The sequence below is a fragment of the Pleurodeles waltl genome, chromosome 5 (assembly GCF_031143425.1).
Source record: "Pleurodeles waltl isolate 20211129_DDA chromosome 5, aPleWal1.hap1.20221129, whole genome shotgun sequence".
Taxonomy (NCBI): domain Eukaryota; kingdom Metazoa; phylum Chordata; class Amphibia; order Caudata; family Salamandridae; genus Pleurodeles; species Pleurodeles waltl.
Window position 1 is genome coordinate 642,009,881 of NC_090444.1, and position 25,493 is coordinate 642,035,373.

Consider the following 25,493-nt stretch of genomic DNA (forward strand, 5'->3'; position numbering starts at 1 on the left):
ACTATCGGGACATGTAATAGACACCAGCACATTCCCTACCTTTTAAATACACTACACCCTGCCCGTGGGGCTACCTAGGGCCTACCTTAGGGGTACATGTACTAAAAGGGAAGGTTTGGGCCTGAAAGTAAGTACACTTCCCAGTTCAACATGGCATTTTCAAACTGCCCACACAGACACTGCAGTGGTGGGTCTGGGACGTGTTTACAGGGCTACTTATGTGGGTGGCACAATCAGTGCAGCGGGCCCACTGGTAGCATTTGATTTACAGGTCCTGAGCACACATGAGACACTATACTAGGAAATTACCAGTAAATCAAATGTGCCAAACATGGAAAACTGATCAGAATCACAGTTTACAGAGACAGCATATGCACTTTAGGACGGGTTAGCAGTGGTAAAGTGCCCAGAGTCCTAAAGCCAACAGAAACAGGTCAGAGAAAATAGGAGGAGGGAGGCAAAAATGTTGGGAATGACCTTGCAGAAAGGGCCAGGTCCAACAAATACCAACGGGCATACAGTATTTACAAGAAAGTGGCGCATCTGTCCCGATGCACCACTTTTATTGCACCGCCCCTGTCCCACCTAACAACACCATGATTGTGCCATATTTACAATGCTGCATACAATCACGTCAAAAACCTTTGACGCTATTGTGGAGCTTTGCTGCACTAGTGTAAAAAATGTTGGTGCCAGTGCAGCAAGGCACAGGGGGGCCCATTGGTTAAAATAGGTGCACAATTTTAATCCCTGGTCTGAGCAGGCGTTAAAAATGATGGAAAAAATGGTGTAGTGAAATGATGTAAATTTCACTGCGCCATTTTATCAGGCGTCCCAGCATCAAAACGCTCCCTCTCATACATTATGCCTGATTCAGGCATAACGTGGTGCAAGGGATTGCCAAGTGCTGCAATGTGTTGTGGCTCATCGTTAAGACTAGGCTCCTTAAAGTTTGATGTCATTTGGTAGAATGTGGGGAACAGGAGGACTCGAGAAAATGGTAGTTGGTTGGGGAACGGCGGTGAAAGGAGTCCGCTGTATTTCTTAAGGTGGATGCTAATAAAGAAGGTGTAAAAAAGGAAGTACAACTCGCCTTGTCAAATGGCGACGAGTTGAGTGAAGCATCCACCAGTTCCTCCGACCTTAGTGTGCAACTAATGAAGTGAATTCAGGCTGTGGAGGACTCCTGCTGCCGTGCCGATTTGGCGCTGTTGCTGCTGCGTATGTGCCGTCTCTTTTATTGATTTGACACTTTTGGACGCTGTTGGACTCTCACGGCGGTGAAGTTACAGTATTGAAAATATTATTTAAAACGTGTGCATGCATTCTCTCGCGAGCACGACATTCATTAATTACTTTGCGTGTGAGCGTTCTAATCTACGTGCTTTGCGTCCAGTTCCACACGTTGTTAACGCACCTAGGATTTGATGGCATTTTCTTTCTTTCCTGGATTGATGGCTGCAACGGAACTGCAGTAATAACTTCCTGTTGACTCTTAATGAACTGACTCATTTAGAAGCTAGAGCGCTGCTATTACTTCCTGTGCAGGAAGTTATGGAATATCGACTATGACCAGGAGAAGAAGCCATTCAACTACATTTAATGAAGCATTTTATATTAGCATGTTTTATTAATTATTTTTTGTTGTTTTATGTTAATTTGTTGTGGTAATTTATTGTTTTAACTTATTATTTTAGCTTATTTTATTGATAACCAGGGCTGTATGTCACAGGTCGCTCCTCTCAGCCACCGATATTTTTATCAGAACAGGAAAAAATGTATACATTTGTTTGATTCTTATTTAATTGGCATTGGTGGTGAAAAATGTTCACCTCCGAGGAAACAAGGAATTCTTTTAAACAATTTGGGTATTGAAGGGAGGAATATTTATGACAGTCTTGACTTAATCACTATAGGTACCGCTGATGGTGACCCCAGGGATGTATTTGAGATGTCAGTCATGATGCTCAAAAATCATTTTGGAACCCGAATAAATATTGTCATGGAAAGACACATTCTTCATGAGAATGCAAGCTACAGATAAAAAAGTTGGAAATTATGTTGCATCTCTCAAGACACTAGCACAAACATGTGAATTCTCTGACCTAACTGATTCCCTTATAAGAGACCAACTTGTGCAGTGTACCAACAGTCCAAGGGTGCAAGAAAAATTGTTAGCAAAGAATCCTTCCTTACGTGAAGCTATTACCATAGTGGAGAGTATGGAGCATGCTACTTTTTGGGTCAAGGAGGTGAAAGACGTTGGTTCCAATTGTCATGTTCCTGTTGAGTCACTTTCTACATCGGCAGAATCCACATCCAGCTCCACGTTGGCTAGAGTTTCAGTTCTAGAGAATATGCAAGAAGGGGATCTTGTACAGAAAATAACTGGATGTATGAGAATGAGTAATGATTTGCCCAAAGACTCCAAAACCAAATGTGGCAGTCCTGGGCATCTGGCAAATAACCCCAAATGTTTTGCCAGAAGTGTTAATTGCAGAAACTGTGGGAAGAAGGGACATTTAGCGAAGGTTTGTAAAAGTTATAAAATAAACGCTGTGGATAAAACATCAATGAATCAACAGATGATATTACATGTTAACTGCCCTGGTAACCAGCATGTTGCTGGTGAAGATGGTACTAAATTGGTTATGTCAAAATTTGACATTGAGGTTGATGGGAAAGTAGTCCTGTTCTTGCGGATTCTGGATCCCCTTTCACATTAATTGGTGACAGGAACTGGGAGACGATTTTTGGATGTGACAAAATTGAACTGTCTCTACCGGACATTGATCCCATGGGTTATGGTGGGCATAAGATTGACTTATTCGGTTACTCTCTCATGACAATAAAATGTAAAGGCTGTGAAACATTAGGAAAGGTTTATGCAGCTAAATGTGGTGATAATCTGTTGGGTTGGGGGCACCAGAGGGATTTGGGTATTATTCTCAATCCAAACTCACCTGATCAAGTCCTATCTATATGACATGTAAGTGATGATACTGATATTGTAAATTAATTTCCTGAAGCGTTCAGTGACAAACTTGGGTTACTTGTGGACTTCAAACATAAAATCATTTTGAAATCTCATGCTGAACAAGTAGTGTATAAAGTAAGGAAGGTGCCACATTTGATGTTGAACCCTCTGCAAGATTAACTTAATAGAGTACTGGGCGTGGGAGTCATTGAGGAAATTGAGGCCTCAGAGTGACTAGCTCCAAATGTTCTAGCTCCTAAGGATAATGGGTCAAAAATGTTAATGTGTGTGGTCTTGAGAAGTCTTAACAAGTGTATATAGGTGGATCGGCAACCACTACCTAACATTAATGAGACTCTAACCATGCTTTCTTGAGCCAAAATATTTAGTGTGATGGATTTATCGGCAGTGTATCACCAAGTTTTGCTTCATGAAGATTCAAGGCATCTTACATCTTTTGTCACGCCTTTGGGAGCATTCAGGTTTATTAGAATGCCTTTTGGGCTAACCTCGGCTGCTGCATGCTTTCAAAGGGTGATGAAGGAGGTACTCAAGGGTCTTGACTCTGTATTATTCTTCCAAGACGATATGCTTGTCTATGGTGAGGATGTGGATAAGCAAGATGCAGCCTTAAAAGCAGTACTTAGGAGGCTAAAAGACCAGGGGTTGGCTTTGAAGAAAGAGAAATGCAAATTCAGAGTGGGAACAGTTTCGTATTTGGTTCACACCATTTATGGAGATGGTATCAAACCCAAACTAGCAGTAGCCAAGTCAATTACATCTGTGCCTACGCCTACAGAGAAAGATCAAGTGCGATCGTTCATAGACCTTGCTGAATATTACTCAAAATTCATCAAGAATTCTGTGAGTGTGGTACAACCTCTAAGGATAATATTAAGCAAAGGTATACATTTTGAATGGTCTTTGGAATGTGAGAAAGCTTTTAATTTTATGAAAGCTAAGATTGGAGAAATGCCTATTTTGGGTCACCTTAACACAAGAAGGAAAACCTTGTCATCCACTGATGCCAGCCTGAAAGGTCTTGGTGCAGTTCTCTCACAAGTAGTAGATGGTGAAGAGAGAGTTTTAGCTTTCGCATCTCACTCACTTAAGGGTTCAGAGGAACAATACTCTGTTGTGAAGTGGGAGACTCTGGACTCCACTTGGGCCATAAATCATTTTAGATACTATCTCTGGGGTCTACCATTTGTGCTCAGAAGTGATCATAGGCCTCTTGTACAAATGTTTGCCTGTCAGAGTATCGAAAACACAACTCCACGTATTAAATGTTGGGTGGAAAATTTCATGGAATTTAATTTTCAGGTTGAGTATTTGCCTGGGAAGAAAAATGTTCCTGCTGATTTTCTCTCCAAATTGCCTTCGACTGATCATGTTCCAGATGACCAGGTTCCGGTATTGTGGGTCAAAGAATCAGCTAGTGACATGGATGAATGGTCTTTGGAATGTGAGAAAGACACTGTTCGCAAGTTAGTTTCTAAATATGTTGTGGGAGGCTGGCCCTGTCTAAACAATTGTTCAGATGGAACTAGGGTATTTTGGAATGTCAAGGATGGGTTTGGTATTATTGAGGGCAATTTATACAGGTGTGATAGAATGGTTCCACCTGGGGGAGTGTATGAAAAATTAATCAACTTGGCCCATGAGGGGCATCTAGGTAGGAATTTGACTAAGGCTAGTGTCAGAGATGTTACTGGTGGCCTGGTTTAGATAGGTAAGTGGAGCACTTCTCAAAGATTGCATTCAGTGTGCAAGTAACGATAAGTCTAAGATTGTAAGGACTGCTCTTTTATCTCCTGTTTCTATTCCTGATGAACCTTGGTACAAGTTAGGACTGGATCTGATTGGACCGTTTTAAGTTTTACCTCCTAATGAGAGGTTTGTCATTGTTTTGGGAGATTATACTTATAAATGGGTCACTGCCAGTTGTGTGCACTCAGTCACCATTAAGACTGTTAAAAGTGTTCTTGACTGATGTTTTTGCTTGTGAGGGTATTTCCAAAGTAATAATTACTGGTAATAGTGTTCAGTTCACCTAACAGGAGATGAGGAACTTTCTTAAAAATGTGGCGATTTCCCATTTCTGCACTGCACTACACGCTCCACAGGCAAATGGTATGGTTGAAAAGATATCAATTAGTAAGAACTAGTGTACAGACTGCTCTCGATAACAGACTACCATTGAAAGTTGTTCTCAAAGAAAAATTGTGGGCACACAGAAATGGTCCCAGTGTTGTTACGGGAATGTCTCCTTTTAAAATTTTAAGAGGCAGGATGGCAGGTTCTAAATTAAATCTGTTATTGCTGTGTTCTTGATGGAGGGGTAGCGGGGGATCACAGAGGGTGTGGGGCCCATCCGTTACAAAGTGATTGCAAACCAAGCCAGGTATAAAAAGGAGTTTGATAACAGGCATTGTGCACATCAAAGAGTTTGACATGAAGGTGATATGGTCTACATTAAAAGACCTGTGTGGACTCATAAGGGTGAATCCAAATTTATAAGACCGAAGTAGATAATACAGGCCAAGAAAAATGTAGTTTGGAGTATGTCACGTTTAGCCAAATGTGTAAATAGAGTTTTGAGTCTGAAGGACACATATGAAGAGAAATCTGGTGGGAAGTCTGATGGAAGTGAGGAGCATGAGGAAGAAGAAATGTCCTAAACATCCTGAAGATTTTGTGCATTAAGAAATATGATATGTTGAGTAACTGTCACGCATATTATAACTCTCTGTATACTGATTCCATATACCATATGCTGATGCTTTGCATAAATCATGCAGTGCATAATGGTGCATTTCTCTCCAAACTGCCTCTGATAAAATCTGAAATTGAATTGATTCTACTTGTATATTATTTGTTTTTAGGTTGAGCGTTAGCGTTCGGCATGCTGTATACTAAAGTATACAATAGAGTGAGTTCCAGCATTCTGATTCGTTATTTGCAGTGTCCTTCAAAAATCCTTGCTTGCTAGTGGTCAGTTTGCCTCTTTGTCCTGCCTTTTTTCACTTTGGGAGCAGCACAAAGTACTGTCTAATTACGCTATGTCCTGTTTATCTCTTCTGTAAGGGACTTTTTTTTTGACATTTTCCTGTTTCACTTCAGCAGTTTGGGTGCTTGTTCAGCCCCCTACTCCCCACCAGCTCCCTCTGTAAACATAAACCAACAGCAGAGGGGGGCTTTTCCAGGGCCAGCTCACCCTTGCTCTCTTCCTTTTGTTGTTTTCAGTCTGTGTGGCAATAAAAGTCAAGTCAGTAATTTACAACGCTATGAGCTCTAACTCGAGCAAACACGAGAATATTGCAGTTCATTCGGTGCCCCTCTCTGATCTCAGCCACACAAATGAAAAAAAAAAAACGCAGAGCGTTTGCCTATGTAAACCCCAGCGTGATCGTGCTGCGTTTTTTTTCTTTTCATTAGTGTGGCAAGAAGAGTCCAGTTAAGAGTTTACAACGGTAATAACTCTAACTCAGCAAATGCGTGACCCGTTGCATTGAAAATGCTCGTTTTGGTTTTCTTTACTAGCAGGAAAGCAACAGCTGCTCTGAGCGGCTTCAGTAACCTAACACTCTGCCCGAACCTGAATGTCTACACTAGGACAAAGTTGCCGCCCTCTCCAATATACGTTTAGTGAAGGAGACACGTCGTTTAGAGAAGGAAATGTGCAAAAAGAATGTGACGGGAAGCAGCAGCTGGTTCTCTATATATGTATGACATTACCTTCTCTTTTAATGAAGGCATGCGCCATCGTGGAGGGCAGGAAATCAAACAGGCTGCTGCCCTGCCGTATGAGCTCAGCCAGGCGAGCCTGCTCTGCAGCTTTTCACTTTTGCTGCCTTTCATTGAACACAGGGAGCCTTCGTGTCAGATAGAACCGATTTGCAAGTAATCTGATTTGTTTACGATCTTCAGAGATCCTTCTTGCATTTGAAGTACAAAAATACAAATATCAGCAAAAAGACAAAAATAAAAGACAAATGGGCTTTACCTTGTGGTTTAGCTATATACTTTCTTAAAGATAGATGTCATGGGGCTGATTCGTAAAAGGCTTTCATGAGTACAGGACCTGACGCTACAGGGGTACTCTATCACATTCCTTTGTGAATCGCCCTCAAAGTTCAGCCTAGCAGTTAAAGTGCAAAAACGGCACAGTCTTTCCGTTTGTAGTAATTGCATATGAATAGTCTCTGATTTGTTTTTTATTTTAGATGTTTGTGAGGGAACGGCGGAGAGTGCACTTCCACGGAGGCTGTAGATGAGCTCCTATATGCTTTGATATTTACATGAATACATTTCCAGGCATCGGAGCTATTAAATCTAATAAGAGCGCAGGATGGGCCAGTCCGGAGGGAGAGCGCTGCTGGCTTCTGTTATTGCTGGCACGACTCAACAGCAAGGAAAACTGAGGCTTGAGAGGGAGGCATCCGCCTCACGCACTTCAATGTAAATGGGTGATGTTTCTCCCACAGACACATCGCACAGTTTTAAAACGGAGCTCTCATCCCTGGAGTTTGGCCTGGGGTCCCTAGGACCCCTCCCTGCTGGATGAAAAGACTAGTCTAACTGAGAACCCGCTACATACGAAAAGACTATAAGTACCAGAATCCACTGGGGCCCTTACCGGGAACCGAGTCAAAGATTAGACACGTTGAAACTGCTGTATCTAGAACAAGCACACCATATTTTCAGACAGTTTCAGATGGCAGAAAGTTTACAGCCCAGGCAAATGAAATGGCACTAGCTGGGAGTTTCTGTGAAAAGCACCCACGGCAGAGCAGATGATGAAAAGCTGAGCTCTAATTAATATTTGCAGAAATGGTAAAATGTAACAAACTGCTTACATGCCCCATGTTAAAGACCTGAGAAATGAGAAAAAATGAAATATTGTCATGGGAAAGAAAAAAAGGTACCAGAATGCGCTGGGTCGCACTTTGAAATTACATTTTAATACCATAAAACCAGGGTGTCCAGATGGACTTGTTCCTTTGCAGAGTTTCAGTATATCCAAATGTGGTAAATGTACATTTAAGGAATAGGAATGGCACTCGTATAGTCAGTCACTGGTTATCCTGAAAACCTGGTGTGGATCCAACTGCCTTCAACAATGTAGGATACACTGGCCATAAATAAGTGAAACCAAACAACCTTCTCGAATATGCTACACAATGCACTGTAGAAAGTTCAGCCGACTGACTGCCTGGAAGCAGTCATCTGAGCACCTCGCCCCAGTTTAAAATGTAAAAAAACAAACAGAATAAATTGTGGGCCCATCTTCTTTCTGGAATTGGTGATGTTTAAATATTTTTTAAACCTAATATTTTGATACTTAAGTCCAGAAAATAGATTGCTTATGCCCTACTGCAGTTTATGAGACAGTCCAGATTAGAAAGCAATAAGGGGAAATTACATTTTGGAAAGGGAGAACTCCTTACAATATTCACAGACAAAATACTATGAGTAATTGAGATTGTAGGCATTGTCACCTTCATACGTAATCATTTTTATGTAATTAAATTTGATGACATCTGCTACGTAAAATCATAAGTACATCTTAATGGGTGTTAGTTTGTCAAAGTGGCTTAATATTCGGCTAATAAACAATTAAAGGGACTGCTGAACTATTTTGTGACCATGATTTACCTCAATTTGGGAGGTTTGACCACAATATGAACTAGATTCTATCACAGGGGACAAATGTATCCTTTTTAGGGTCAAGCGCAAAGCGCTCTGTCCCTGGTGTAATCTCTCTATGGGCTTTTAACAACGCCCATGAGTTTGGTTGGTTCGGGGGCTTGCCTTTTACAATTCGCTTCATTTCATTAGTGGAAGGTATGCATACGTCATGCTTTTTCCAGTGTTTAGCCCTCCTCTGCGAACCGACCAACTACTGAAAATATACAAGGCTCCATGTTTTCAGTATGGTTTCTGCACTATTTTTTTTCCTTATTTCGTAGGCATCGAGATCTCGCTGGGCAGTAGTAGAGCGCTTTGCATGACATCGGCCCTGTTACATGGATATTTGCACTTTTGCCAATTACATGGCTAATTGCAATTTTGCTGGTACGTTTCACTGTGTTTCCTTTTGTGTGCCTCCATCACGCTCCATGGTGGCCGTGGGCTCGCTTATGTGAAACTGATTTACTTTTCAGTTTATGTGGCAAGAAAAGTCCAGTTAGGTGTTTAAAATGCGAATAGCACTAACTCTAGCAAACATGAGATCCGTTGCATTGCAAATGCTTGTTATCTTTTTTCGCAGTGTGATTTTGCTTGGCAGAAGTCGAGCGCTTTCCATGACATGGACCCTGTTACGTAGTTAATTGCACTTTTGCCGGTTACATAGATAATTGCACTTTTACAGGTGGTTTCACTACGAGTGAACTGTAGCAGCGCGATCGTGCTTTTTCCCATTTAATGTGGCAAGAAAAGCAAGGTTGGGAGTTTACAAATGCTAATAGCTCTAACTCGGAGAAATGCGAGACCTGTTGCATTGCAAATGCTTGTATCTTTTGTTGTTATTTTTGCCTTAAAGTGTTGAGTTTCATTTTCATCATCATTTCTTCTGTTGCCAAATTGTTTTTGTAGTGAAAAATACATTTAAATTAGATTAGATTGTTTGTTCAAGGGGGAAGATGTGTTGTGGCTTATGGTTAAGACTAGGCTCCTTTAAGTTTGATGCCATTTGATAGAATGTGGGGAACAGGAGGATTCGAAAAAACGGCAGTTGGTTGGGGAACAGAGATGAAAGGAGTTGGCTGTATTTCTTAAGGTGAATGCTAATAAAGAAGTTATAAAAAAGGAAGTACGACTCGCCCTGTCACAATGCTTTTGTAAATATATCACAGGGGGAAATCCGCCTTAGCAGAGCAACAGGCTTGTATATATGATCTCAAGTACCAAACCTCTGTTTAAAAAGAGTGTACCGGTGAGCCATTTCTGATCTTAATTAAACCTACATGTGCGAAAAACCGACCTAATTTACAGCAGTAAAACAAACCAAAAATATTGTTTTTACATTTCTGCATGTTTATGTTACCTTAGTCTTTCGGTAAAATAGGTCCCTTCCATTTTATTACTGATCAGTATTATAAGAGCATTTCATTACTTATTATAACGTCACTTCCTTTGGCATCATTGTGAATTACATGTGCTAATTAGTTCCTCTGATTTTTTCTTGTGACTTGGGCCCCGATTATGTCAACTGTCAGTGCCTATTTGTTGTTGCTTTTGAAAACTGAGCGATCTTCCGCCGTTTAGGCTTCCCTTGCCATTAAATCAAACGAAATTTATTATCCCCGTGAGCCCGTGCCCCAACATGCAGGGCACAAGATGACATTTTTATCACATCGTCCGCACCTTATTGATCTGCAGCACTTTTACTGCCTCATGGTCAGACAGCGTTCTCCTCAGCTCGGTGAGACGAGGCCACTGGCAAGGTCATTACTCTCACCACTACAGTTTCCTCCATGGCAGTAATCAGTATCGTTTCCCTCCAAGTCATTTTTTGTTACTCTTACATTCTCACCTCTTAACCACCTTTATCTTGGGACGCAGTGCTCTTTTCTGCCCTGGATCTCATTTTCATCATAACCTTTGAAATAGCCATATCCCACTGGGACTATAAATGCTGCAATTGTTCCCGGCATTTATTGATTCCGTGGCTCTAGCCTTTAAAAGAAGCGAAATTTCAACATTTGCCAAATTTATATGCTTGAAAAGACACCCAGCGGTGCGTTCTTCTCTTCTACTCGCTTCCTCTCCACATGTGTATACTGTCACAGTGACGTCATGCCGCTTCTGACGTCAGCTAAACAGAGTGCCTTGAGCAAGAAGCAATATAAGCAAACTATGCCGAGAGAAGATTAAATCCCTATGTATTTCTTTTGCATGTCTTTAAAATGCAGTTTTTCCTGTAATGTGGCGTTTTGTACATCAGTGGCAGAGACAGGTTTTGGTGCCTGAGAAGGTTAAAGTTTTTCCTGGGGTCACCAGCTTAGACTCTTGCTTAATTGTATCTCTATTTATGGGAACAAGCAGAATTGAGTGTGTATTTGATAGGGGTGAGTGGTGAGCTCTGCTGTACTGGCAGAGATAACAGAGTTTTTGACACTCCGCACTTGGCTTGGAGCACGGAGTTTGGCCAAAACCTCTGCCAGCCCGGCAGTGGAGCAGAGCTCACTGGTGTGCATGTGCACTGCACTTTACACTCTGCCCAAAATGATGCCATTTGCCCTACGACAGGCAAGGAGACCCCTAGCTAAGGCTTTGCTTTCTGCCGGTTGGCGGCGTGGAGCTGCTGCAAGCTGCTGCTGAGGGGCTGCATCAGTACCAGCTCCGGATCCAGGCCTCACTCTTTTCACTGTGCTCAGAAGCCTGGGGCAGGGGACAGAGAGCCGAGCCGCTGGCAATGGGGACCTTGGACCCAGGATTCAGGTAAGACCCTTGTTTCTCTTTCTCTCCTATGTGCACACATAGTCTGGCACTGGGCTTGGAAAGTATTTGCATATGAGAGGGTTCTGTGCTTGGAATAAAGGAAACTTGTAGTCAGAGCTCCACTTGGAAAGAACCTGTCTCCTCAGAGTCCCTAGAAAAGGAAGTGGTGTTATGGAGTAGTGCTGAGGCCAGCAGGGAGAGTTGGAGACAGAGGGAGCATCAGCTGCTGAGTGGTAGTCTGGTAGTCCCCGCCAAATAGAGATGTGTGTGGCCTGAGAGAGTGCCCTAAAGTCCAGTGGCAAGCAAGGCTAGGCGTTTTGTGGAAGTACCAGGCTACTGGTGTTGAGCTGGTTTGCTGCTGCTAGTGTTAGGCCCTAAAGAAAGGGTGGTCTGAGGCAGTGTGTAAGTGCAGAGGAAGCAATTGCAAGGCTGATGCAAGACAGGAGGTTTGCTTGGCCCTCCGTAGCAAGTTTGTGAAGGAGGGCAGTTGGTAAAGGCATGTGTGCAGGTGTGGTTGAGAGTAGCAGGCTCCAGGCCGGTGTGCTGTGTTAGCACAAGAGGCCTGAAACAGCAGCTTTCACTGCCCACAGCATACCATCCTGGCCTGAATGCACCCAACCGCAGAAGTGCTGAGCAGGGTGGGGACCGACCCTGCTTAGCGCTTCTGAGATCGGGCACATTCACGGCCAGGGCGGTAGACCAGGTGGCATTTCGCCGCAGATGGAACTCCAGGAGATTTGGCCCGTGACATCATGGCGCATGACATTGCAGGTGGCATCTCAGGAGTAGACATTAGAGGAAGTGACATCAAAAGCCATGATTTTACAGGAACTGACATCACAAGAAGTGACATCAGACCTTAAAACCTTACAGATATGTTTAGTGTGTTTGTCATGAGTACTTTTGAGTGCATTACAAGTATACACACAAGCGCTCCTGATTTAGGCAGAATACTCATTCTTCCTTTACCCAAGGATTAAACAAATTGGCTCCTTTGCCAGCCTACTCCTCCAGGTATAATATCCTATATGCAGCATATTTCCATGTAGATGTGATTGCTTTAGCTGCCTGAGCTCCCCGGAGGTGAGACTACTCTTCCATGTGAGGTATGCTTACTCAGCCCTACCCACCACTTACTGTGTCTGCGGTGGGCACCTGCACTCATTTTAGGAGATTGGGGCTAATTTTTCACCAACAGACCTGGACAGATGGCAAGACAGAAGGACACCACAAGCTGCGGAGTACTGATGTTTTGGGTCTATAGCTGGTTTGGCTAAAAACCATCAGGGTACATCATTGTTTGATATTGTTCAATAGGCAATGTGGTTGCTGGAACTGGGTATTCAAGTTTGTATTGCAAAAAATCTTGAGTTTGTAATTTTTAGTCAAAAATATAGTCAACATAAGTGGCCGTCAGAGATGTTGCCCATTGAATCCAACATGGATATAGTGCTTTAGCACTGGGAACACTAGCTTTAGTAAAAGCCTCAGGGGCCAATATCGGACATACGGCAACAATACGTTTGACCTGGGCCAGAGGTCTCTCTTTATTGACAGCCATTTGAACAGCAGTGAGAATTTTCTCAGTGGGAGCAAAGTGTTGTCCTGCTGTAGAGTGCAAATGTGATTTGTATGCGATTGGGACGGTTTCACCCTAATTGAACGTTACATAGGTGAAACCAATGGCACCAGCAATGGCTGATGACCAAGTGTTATTTGTTGTCCCTGTGTGTAAGTGCTTAGCTGCAAGCATGTCTTGTTGTAATGCTCTGAGAATACATGTGTGTTCGACTGTCCGGTATTTACTGGAAAAGTCAGGACGTATCAAGTCATATAAAGGTTCAAAGCATTGTGAGTAGTCTGGAATGTATATTCTGCCAAAATGTAAAAAGCCCAAAAGAGACTGGAGCATTTTGATGGTGTTCGGAGTTTGTAGTTGTATGCATTTTTCTAAAAATTGGGGGGCTAGGCTCTTTTCTTCATATGATAATTTGTATCCCGAAAATAGGACACTAAGTAAGGCTATTTTTGTTTTTTTTAAATTGAATTTGTAGCGTAATTTGGCAAATCCCACAACAATGCGGGCTACCCATCTTATGTGTTGCATGAGATCGTCGTTCGTGAGGTAGATGTTATCAACGTAGGACAATGTTGTGTAAAATAGATGTGACACGAGGTGAAAACAGTCCTGGACTGTTCTTGTACCCTTATGGGAATTGGCAAAAAAAAATTGGAGAGCCTAAAGCACTGAAACTTGTTAAGTCCCTACTTTCAGGTGCTATAATACGGCAGAAAAATCCATTGGAAGTATCCAAGGTTGTTGTACATTTTTTGCGCACTGTATTGTATATAAGTGCTGTGCTGTGTGCATTTTGTATAGCAAATGTGTGTGTATGACTGTTTAAATGTCTGTAGTCCAAGAATATTCTATATGAATGGTCTGGTTTAGCTAAGGGGAACAATGGATGGTTCATTGGTGAGTCAGGGTTCAATTACGCCTTGGTACTCTAACTGTGTGAGGACTTTCCTCACAGGTGCTTCAGTTTCATGCTTTATTGGATATTGAAGTTGAGGTTGGGGTTGGGATTTAATTGGTATTACTTGATAGGGGAAATTGTTATCCCACCCTAAGTGGTTGCAATATATCACAGGTGCCTATGCCACAGCCCAATCGATGGTGTGAATTTGTACGAGCTTTCTGGGGACAAGGGGCGAGAAAGACTGTTCAATAATCTCTTCTCCTTAGGGGAGATTAAGGACAAATTCTGGTGGCTAATCCTTCTCGGCCAACAAAATATCATAAATGGTAACAACACAATCCCAAAAGATGGCGTTGATTGTGCATTCAATGTCTCCTTCTAACTGTATAGTTACTTTATACACCCTATCAGGTGTGGAGATACGCATGTCCACAGTCTCAGCTTGTAAGAAGTTATCAGTTGCTTTCACCGCCAAATGCTCTTGAAGATCCCCGAGAACTATGGGGACCTCTGCTGCACTGTCTAGCAGTGCTAGTGCCCAATTCCTGTTCTTCAGTAAAGCCCTCTTACTGAGTGGCATGTTTGTATTGCAACTGCTGCCACTTGTTTCTTTTTGAATTGGGATTTCTGTTGGGGACATTTCTCTTCTTTCTTAACAGAAACTTCAGAGGAGCGTTGTGAGTACTTTGTCGGTTTCACATACTCTGTTTACTGCTCTGATCGCCCATCTCTCTCACTGCGTTTTTCTGGTGAGTCCTGAAAGGAACAAGATTGGAGTGTATCAGTTTATTGAAATCTGGCAGGTGTTTTTCTACTATCTCTGTTTCTAAGATTGTAGTGTTGTTGTGGGGTCTCCAAATGCAGAGATTCTCCCCTTTCTTTTTTAGGAATTTGTTGTTTTTATCCCAGCATTTTTTAGAACCTTCAGGTGCTTGCTTTGTAGAATCTTTATTAGATCTACCCTGTAATTGTGGTTTAATAGGTCTGGCCCCCAGACTATCTTGACCAATACCAGAGTAGGTCTGGGCGATAATTGTGGCAGCTCACATTCTTGATCCTGTGCAGGAAGATCCCGGAGCCGCATACTCACTGCTTGTGACACTGCCTTCCCTTTGACGTCTCCGTATATAGTATTGAGGTGCCTTTAGAACAAAGTGAGACAGAAATACTTAGGAGGATCCAAACATTCCTGCCTGACCAAACGTTGGCGGTGACATGTCACGGAGGTTCTCATTATCCTAATGAGACTACTGGATTTGAGCAGCAGAATCACCTGAATTGTGCGGTACTGAGTATACTCCCACACCTTGTGACGCCTGTCTGCCCAATCTGGGTTTTACGGCCAACTAGCAGTGCCTGATCTCCACCTGAGAGCGGGGATGATTGTGGCAACTGGGCGCATGACAGAGAGGACTCCTCAGGGGAATCGTAGTTGATCAGATTGCATCCCTTTCTCTCAGTTACATTAGTCTCACATAGGCAAAGCCAAACAGAATAAAGTACAGTTCAATAGGATTTATTGAAGTAACTGCATCCTAGAAAAAATAGCATGTATTGCAATAAGTAGGATGATAAAACACAGTAGAAGCAAAATTGTGACAAGGAAAGTGAAACACAAAAACAGTCTCACCATACTGTCACTAGGAATAATATATATTTCCTACCTAAGCTACGTTAGAGCTATGTCCTAATCTGCCCTTCAGGTTTCCCCCCTGCAAAGACATCACCTCCATACCTGAGTGAGGAAGCCTGTTGTCTAAAAAGACACTGTCCCCATGTAGGCCAGGGATTCGGCAGTCTAAGCAAGCAACTGTAGCGTAGACGTTCAGCAGTCAGCATGCAGTCGTAGTCATCTGGCTGGAGTCTCCCTCTAATGTGTATGGGACAGAGAAGTGTTTTTATATTAAAGCAGTTGATGTTTTAAGAAAAGTTCCCCACGTAAGGATATGTATGTTTGTGTGGTTGTGGGAGACACAGTGTACCACTTTTGCCGGCAACCATATCTGACTGCGGCCTTAAGGAAAGCACAAAGTGAAATGAATGCAGTGGTAAGAATCTAATTCTTTCCTAGGCAAAAGTACAAACAGATAGAGAAAATAAAACAACACTGTTGGACCTGGCTTTTTGACAGGGACATCCCAAAACTTTTTGCCTCCTTCCTCCTATTTTTTCTGACCTGTTGTTGTTGTCTTTTGACCTCTGGGCACTTTACCACTGCTAACCAGTGCTAAAGTGCATATGCTCTCTGGGTAAATTGTACTACTGATTGGTTTATCCATGATTGACTATTTAATTTACTTGTAAGTCCCTGGTAGAGTGCACTACATGTGCCTAGGGCAGGTAGATTAAATGCTACTAGTGGGCCTGCAGCACTGGTTGTGCCACCCACCTCAGTCGCCCCTTAACCCTGTCTCAGGCCTGCCATTGCAAGGCCTGTGTGTGCAGTTTCACTGCCACTTCGACTTGGCATTTAAAAGTACTTGCCAAGCCTAGAACTCCCCTTTTACTACACATAAGTCATCCCTAATGTGTGCCCTAGGTAACCCCTAGAGCAGGGTGCTGTGTAGGTAAAAGGCAGGACATGTACCTGTGTAGTTATATGTCCTGGTAGTGTGAAACTCCTAAATTCGTTTTTACACTACTGTGAGGCCTGCTCCTTTCATAGGCTACCATTGGGGCTGCCCTCATACACTGTTGAAGTGGCAGCTGCTGATCTGAAAGGAGCAGGAAGGTCATATTTAGTATGGCCAGAATGGTAATACAAAATCCTGCTGACTGGTGAAGTCGGATTTAATATTACTATTCTAGAAATGCCACTTTTAGAAAGTGAGCATTTCTTTGCACTAAAATCTTGTTGTGCCCTTCAATCCACATCTGGCTAGGTTTAGTTGACAGCTCCTTGTGCATTCACTCAGACACACCCCAAACACAGGGTACTCAGCCTCACTTGCATACATCTGCATTTTGAATGGGTCTTCCTGGGCTGGGAGGGTGGAGGGCCTGCCCTCACACAAAGGACTGCCACACCCCCTACTGGGACTCTGGCAGACAGGATTGAGCTGAAAGGGAAATTGGTGCATTTCTTAGAGACTCTTTGAAGTCACCCCCACTTCAAAGGCACAACTTAGTATAAAACAGGGCCTCTGCCCTACCTCATCAGACACTTGCTGGAGAAGAAACCTGAACCAGAAACTACATCCTGCCAAGAAGAACTGCCTGGCTGCTCAAAGGACTCACCTGTCTGCTTTCTACAAAGGACTGCTGCCTTGCTGTTGCCCTGCTGCCTGGCTGAACTCTTGTCTGGCTGTGAAAGTGCTCTCCAAGGGCTTGGATAGAGCTTGCCTCCTGTTCCTTGAAGTCTCAGGGCCAAAAAGACTTCTCTCTTTTACTTGGACGCTCCATGCGCCGAAAATTTCGACGCACAGCTTGTTCCGCTGCAAGAAAAACGCCGCACACCGACGCTGATCAACGCGACGCCTTCGGGACGACCGAAACTTTGACGCACGGCCTCGCAAGGACAACGCCGCCCGACTTCCCGGGAGAAATCGACGCGCCGCCTGCCGTGAGATCAAAACTTTGACGCACGGCCTCGCAAGGACAACGCCGCCCGACTCCGCAGGAGAAATCGACGCGACGCCTGCCGTGAGATCAAAACTTTGACGCACGGCCTCGCAAGGACAACGCCGCCCGACTCCGCAGGAGAAATCGACGCGACGCCTGCCGTGAGATCGAAACTTCGACGCGCAGCCCCGCAGAGCGACGCGCAGCCGGAAAACAAGCAGTAAAATCCACGCACAGACCCGGGACATCTGGTAATCCCCGCAACCCACAGAAAGAGACTGTCCGCGCGCCGGAAAACGACGCCCGACTTCCCCCCGTGGAAAATAACGACGCAAGTCCGTGTGTGCTGGGGAGAAATCGACGCACACACCCTTTTTCCACGCACCTCTTCCTTTGTGGCCCTCTGAGGAGATTTTCCACCAGAAACCAGGTACTTTGTGTTTGAAAGAGACTCTGTTTACTTTCTAAAGACTTAAGACACTTTATATCACTTTTCAGAGATATCTTTACAAATTCATATTGCAACTTTGATCGTTTTGACCTGAAGATACCCAGATAAATATTATATATTTTTCTAAATACTGTGTGGTGTATTTTTGTGGTGTTATGCTATGGTGTTGTATGATTTATTGCACAAATGCTTTACACATTGCCTTCTAAGTTAAGCCTGACTGCTCGTGCCAAGCTACCGGAGGGTGAGCAGAGGCTGATTTTGGATTGTGTGTGACTTACCCTGACTAGAGTGAGGGTTCTTGCTTGGACAGAGGGCAACCTAACTGCCAACCAAAAACCCCATTTCTAACATTGGTGATCAGCGGTGAGGATAGGACTTGTGTTTGTGCAGTGACATACAGTAGCTAAGTATTTCACTACCTACCCACAGTTGAAGGTCAACTTGATTTTTCATCTTTTTTGGCTCTTGGTTCTCTGATGTCCTCCTGGATATACTATTGATATTTTGGACTTTGGATTTTGGTTTTTGCTGATAAGATCTTATCAAAATGGGATTGTGTACCTACTCATTCTTTGTTCGTACTGACCACCTCACTAAGGTTGACCTAAGGAAGCTTTGCAGACAATGGGGCCTTCCTGTAGCGAGGAGATCTACTAAAGCGGAGATGCTCCATCACTACATAGTCTGGGGGGAGGAAAGATGGGCAGAGAGAGAGGCAGCAAGAAACCAAATGACTAAGTACCCCTCAGATGAGGAGGAGGACTACGCACATGAGGAGGAAGACTACTCAGATGAGGAGGAAGACTACTCAGAGTTGGACAGTGACCCAGAAATAGATGAATGGCTCCGAAGTCAAAGGCGACAGGAGCAACAATTAGAGGAGTATCTTGCAGAGGTTGAGGCAAAAAGACTCTTAGCCCTGGAAGAAGAAAAGATTGCAGCTCAAGAGCTGAGCTGTAAAGAGCTGAAACTGGAGGTCGGAAGGGCTGAGTCCAGTTCAGATGGTGGCAGCAAAAATCTTGCATCTAGTACTGCTGAAGAAGGGCACAAGCCCAGAGATGTGGTGCCCAACTTGAAGAAGGGAGTTGACACACCCCAGGCAGTTCAAGGGTATGAGGTAGTTCCCGTTATGCACAGGGTCCCTGAGAAGGATTGGGGAACTGGCACAGGGAGTCATATTCCTACTGGGGGGAGGGACACTTTACTGACTCTAGCAGAGAGTGACAGAGAAAAGGGTTCCCCCCTGGTGGACGTCCTGGATATAGAGTGTAGAGACATCCCAGAAGAGTTTGGGTTGAGTGTCAGGGACAGACAGATACTGTCTCACCAGTCTCAGGAGGGTGAAGTAGAGTGCTTTTCCAAGGTTGAGTTACTGGGTGGTTGGGTGAAGGGTACTGTGGTTAATACATGTGAAGGGCAGAGTGATGTAATTGCTGGAGAGCATGTGTCTGGTCCTTATTTTCCAGAGCTACGCCAACACCAGGTGGAGTGTGAGTTCTCTGACCCCGAGAAACTTACAATGGAGGCAGACTTCTGGGTGAGTACCAGAGAGTCTGAAGAGGCATTTGGGGGTGCTCCTGAAGGGAGTGGTCTAGGTGGTTCCCAACCAAGTGTGGTGGGAAAGGATTGTAGTGTCCCAGGTAGGTCCCAGGTCCTAGAGGGTTCCATGAGGGAACACCAGGAGGGAAGCCTAGCCTGTACCGTAGGGCCACCTTTTGAGGGAAGCCCCGCAGTGTCAGAAGAACTTGGGGGGGTGACTGTAGCCAGCATCCCAACAGTTCTGGTGTCTGGCAGTACCCCTCCTAGTGAGGGGGTGCAGAAGTCCAGACATAGGGTTGAGAGGGGGTTGCAGACCCCAGCGGAGGACCTTGAGAGTCAGGGGACAGCTCTGAGAGCAGAGCCCCCCAGGAATGACCCAGGTGAAACCGTTTCTGGTTTGGGGGAAACCCAGACTCTGCCGGATGGGCAGAGGTCGGGAGACCTGCGCCAACCAGACTCTTGTGTGGCCCTTGGGGACGGTGTGTCCCTTGTGGGGGGTGAGAGTGCCCCCCAGGAAGTCCTGGCATGCCAGGCAAAGATTCAACCTCAGGGTGGTGACTCTGGGTTGGATACCCAGGTTCAGAGGTTAAACTCTGACCTGGTGGGAGGTAGATGTGCCTCCCAAGAAGTCCTGCTGTGCCAGGCAATTGTCCAACCTCAGGGTGTTGACTCTGGGTTGGATGACCAGGTTCAGAGGTTAAACTCTGACCTGGTGGGGGGTAGGTGTGCCCCCCAGAAAGTCCTGGCGTGCCAGGCAATTGCCCAACCTCAGGGTGGTGACCCTGGGTTGGGGAACCAGGCTCAGAGGTTAAACTCTGACCTGGTGGGAGGTAGGTGTGCCTCCCTGAAAGTCTTGGCCTGCCAGGCAATGGTTCAACCTCAGGGTGGTGACTCTGGGTTGGCTAACCAGGTTCAGGGAATAAGCTCTGACCTGTTGGGGGGTAGGGGTGCCCCCCAGGAAGTCCTGGTGTACCAGGCAGTGGTCCAACCTCAGAGTGCTGACTCTGAGTTGGATAACCGGGTTCAGAGGTTAAACTCTGACCTGGTGGGGGGTAGGTGTGCCCCCCAGAAAGTCCTGGCGTGCCAGGCAATTGTTCAACCTCAGAGTGCTGACTCTGGGTTGGATAACCGGGTTCAGAGGTTAAACTCTGACCTGGTGGGGGGTAGGTGTGCCCCCCAGAAAGCCCTGGCATGCCAGGCAATTGTTCAACCTCAGGGTGGTGACTCTGGATTGGATACCCAGGTTCCGAGGTTAAACTCTGACCTGGTGGGAGGTAGGTGTGCCTCCCAAGAAGCCCTGCTGTGCCAGGCAATTGTCCAACCTCAGGGTGTTGACTCTGGGTTGGATGACCAGGTTCAGAGGTTAAACTCTGACCTGGTGGGGGGTAGGTGTGCCCCCCAGAAAGTCCTGGCGTGCCGGGCAATTGCCCAACCTCAGGGTGGTGACCCTGGGTTGGGCAACCAGGCTCAGAGGTTAAATTCTGACCTGGTGGGAGGTAGGTGTGCCTCCCAGAAAGTCCTGGTGCGCCAGGCAATTGTTCAACTTCAGGGTGGTGACTCTGAGTTGAATGGCCAGTGCAGAGGTTAAACTCTGACCTGGTGGAGGGTCAGTGTGCCCTCCAGGAAGTCCTGGCGTGCCAGGCAATTGTTCAACTTCAGGGTGGTGACTCTGAGTTGAATGGCCAAGTTCAGAGGTTAAACTCTGACCTGGTGGAGGGTCAGTGTGCCCTCCAGGAAGTCCTGGCGTGCCAGGCAATTGTTCAACTTCAGGGTGGTGACTCTGAGTTGAATGGTCAGGTGCAGAGGTTAAACTCTGACCTGGTGGGGGGTAGGTGTGCCTCCCAGGAAGTCCTGGTTTGCCAGACAGTGATCCAGTCTGAGGGTACAGACCCTGGGCTGGAAGACCAGGTTCAGGGTGTCCCCCTGGACCTGGAGGGAGGGGCTACTGATAACAGTGCCCCTACCATGTTGTCTTCTGAGGAGGCCACTCCTAGTTGGAGGGTGCTGGACCCCGGAAGGGAGGGCAGGGGGAGGGAAGCCTCACCCCGGGCCCTAGTCCAACCTGAAGGTACAGGCCCCAGGTTGGAGGGCCAGTTGCAGGTTAACAGCCCTGCACTGGTGGAGGAATGGTACAGGGTGACTTCTGTAAGCACCCTGACCATGTTGGACTCTGGGGGTACCGCTCCAGGAGGGAGGTACAAAGCCCCAGAGGGGAGGACCAGGTTCAGGCTGTCATCCCTGACCTGGTGGAAGGGAGAGTGGTTAAAGGGTGCCCAGCACCTGGGGCTACCGCCCCCCACTCTCCACAGCCACAGTGGTTGGAGAGCTTTGAGAGGCCTGGGGCCTGGCTCTCATCCCTGGCAGCTGTCAGTAATCACTGTGGCTTGCTGTCCGGGTGGACAGAGTTATCCCTGGGGAGGGGACAAGTGTCACACCCCAGGGGTAGAGTGGGCAACACCACTGTGTTGGTCATGGTGGTACTATCCTGCTCCTGGGATACATCTGTGAGCAAAATAAGGTTAGGTGCTGCACAGATGAGATCCGCAGGTAAGGAGAAAGGTTCCCCATGGGTTGGCTTAGTGGGCCCTGAGAGTATGGACAGAGTGATCCAATTGGAGTCAGGAAGGCGAAGAACTGGAGCATGCCCCTGCTGTTGTGGGCCTGGGTCCTTGTTCTGTCGCCTCAAACAGGGAAGTACATCAGGATAGTGATTGTTCTCCCCTGGCTTTAGGCTGGTAGGGGGTCATGTTGGACCTGGCTTTTTGACAGGGACATGCCCAAACTTTTTGCCTCCTTCCTCCTATTTCTTCTGACCTGTTGTTGTTGGCTTTTGACCTCTGGGCACTTTACCACTGCTAACCAGTACTAAAGTGCATATGCTCTCTGGGTAAATTGTACTACTGATTGGTTTATCCATGATTGACTATTTAATTTACTTGTAAGTCCCTGGTAGAGTGCACTACATGTGCCTAGGGCAGGTAGATTAAATGCTACTAGTGGGCCTGCAGCACTGGTTGTGCCACCCACCTCAGTAGCCCCTTAACCCTGTCTCAGGCCTGCCATTGCAAGGCCTGTGTGTGCAGTTTCACTGCCACTTCGACTTGGCATTTAAAAGTACTTGCCAAGCCTAGAACTCCCCTTTTACTACACATAAGTCATCCCTAATGTGTGCCCTAGGTAACCCCTAGAGCAGGGTGCTGTGTAGGTAAAAGGCAGGACATGTACCTGTGTAGTTATATGTCCTGGTAGTGTGAAACTCCTAAATTCGTTTTTACACTACTGTGAGGCCTGCTCCTTTCATAGGCTAACATTGGGGCTGCCCTCATACACTGTTGAAGTGGCAGCTGCTGATCTGAAAGGAGCAGGAAGGTCATATTTAGTATGGCCAGAATGGTAATACAAAATCCTGCTGACTGGTGAAGCCGGATTTAATATTACTATTCTAGAAATGCCACTTTTAGAAAGTGAGCATTTCTTTGCACTAAAATCTTGTTGTGCCCTTCAATCCACGTCTGGCTAGGTTTAGTTGACAGCTCCTTGTGCATTCACTCAGACACACCCCAAACACAGGGTACTCAGCCTCACTTGCATACATCTGCATTTTGAATGGGTCTTCCCGGGCTGGGAGGGTGGAGGGCCTGCCCTCACACAAAGGACTGCCACACCCCCTACTGGGACTCTGGCAGACAGGATTGAGCTGAAAGGGAACTTGGTGCATTTCTTAGAGACTCTTTGAAGTCACCCCCACTTCAAAGGCACAACTTAGTATAAAACAGGGCCTCTGCCCTACCTCATCAGACACTTGCTGGAGAAGAAACCTGAACCAGAAACTAATATCCTGCCAAGAAGAACTGCCTGGCTGCTCAAAGGACTCACCTGTCTGCTTTCTACAAAGGACTGCTGCCTTGCTGTTGCCCTGCTGCCTGGCTGAACTCTTGTCTGGCTGTGAAAGTGCTCTCCAAGGGCTTGGATAGAGCTTGCCTCCTGTTCCTTGAAGTCTCAGGGCCAAAAAGACTTCTCTCTTTTACTTGGACGCTCCGTGCGCCGAAAATTTCAACGCACAGCTTGTTCCGCGGCAAGAAAAACGGCGCACACCGACGCTGATCAACGCGACGCCTTCGGGACGACCGAAACTTTGACGCACGGCCTCGCAAGGACAACGCCGCCCGACTTCCCGGGAGAAATCGACGCGACGCCTGCCGTGAGATCAAAACTTTGACGCACGGCCTCGCAAGGACAACGCCGCCCGACTCCGTAAGGAGAAATCGACACGACGCCTGCCGTGAGATCAAAACTTTGACGCACGGCCTCGCAAGGACAACGCCGCCCGACTCCGCAGGAGAAATCGACGCGACGCCTGCCGTGAGATCGAAACTTCGACGCGCAGCCCCGCAGAACGACACGCAGCCGGAAAACAAGCAGGAAAATCCACGCACAGACCCGGGACATCTGGTAATCCCCGCGACCCACAGAAAGAGACTGTCCGCGCGCCGGAAAACGACACCCGACTTCCCCGCGTGGAAAATAACGACGCAAGTCCGTGTGTGCTGGGGAGAAATCGACGCACACACCCTTTTTCCATTCACCTCTTCCTTTGTGGCCCTCTGAGGAGATTTTCCACCAGAAACCAGGTACTTTGTGTTTGAAAGAGACTCTGTTTACTTTCTAAAGACTTAAGACACTTTATATCACTTTTCAGTGATATCTTTACAAATTCATATTGCAACTTTGATCGTTTTGACCTGAAGATACCCAGATAAATATTTTATATTTTTCTAAATACTGTGTGGTGTATTTTTGTGGTGTTATGCTATGGTGTTGTATGATTTATTGCACAAATGCTTTACACATTGCCTTCTAAGTTAAGCCTGACTGCTCGTGCCAAGCTACCGGAGGGTGAGCAGAGGCTGATTTTGGATTGTGTGTGACTTACCCTGACTAGAGTGAGGGTTCTTGCTTGGACAGAGGGCAACCTAACTGCCAACCAAAAACCCCATTTCTAACAAACACCACAAATGTGGCTAATGCTAGAAAAATAAAGCAATGCTGAATAAAATGTAACACAGCTAAAGTGCACAAGGCGTAGTTTGCTAAATAATGTGTCTAAAACATGGCTAAAATAGCTATACAACACTACTTACCTATTCACTGTACTCTCATCCAGCAGGGGCCAGCCTTAAGTAAGCACACATAGGGGGTGATTCTGACTGCGGCGGACGGCGGTCGCCGCCCGCCAAGCGGTTCCCGCCGAAAGACCGCGGCGGTCATTCTGGCTTTCCCACTGGGCTGGCGGGCGACCGCCGAAAGTCCGCCCGCCAGCCCAGCGGGAAACACCCTTCCCACGAGGAAGCCGGCTCAGAATGGAGCCGGCGGAGTGGGAAGGTGCGACGGGTGCAGTTGCACCCGTCGCGAATTTCAGTGTCTGCAAAGCAGACACTGAAATTCTTTGTGGGGCCCTCTTACGGGGGCCCCTGCAGTGCCCATGCCATTGGCATGGGCACTGCAGGGGCCCCCAGGGGCCCCACGACACCCCATACCGCCATCCTGTTCCTGGCGGGTGAACCGCCAGGAACAGGATGGCGGTATGGGCTGTCAGAATCCCCATGGCGGCGCAGCAAGCTGCGCCGCCATGGCGGATTCCCATGGGCAGCGGAAAGTCGGCGGTACACCGCCGGCTTTCCGCTTCTGGCCGCGGCTGTACCGCCGCTGTCAGAATGCCCGGCGGAGCACCGCCAGCCTGTTGGCGGTGCTACCGCCAACCTCCGCCATGGCGGTAATTACCGCCAGGGTCAGAATGACCCCCATAATCTTGCATTTCATACATAGCATAACTCTGAATTACATCAGCTTCCCAGACCTAAGAGCATCATAACAAAACTACCCTTGTTGTTGTGTTATATTATAGTACTTTACAAACTTTGCAGCATTGCTGCAGTTGTAGATGTGAGAAGGGCAAAGAACAATACCACTCATACCCCGGAAGGTTAACAGCTTTGCAAAATGTAATACAGCCATATCCGGCGCTCTTGAATTT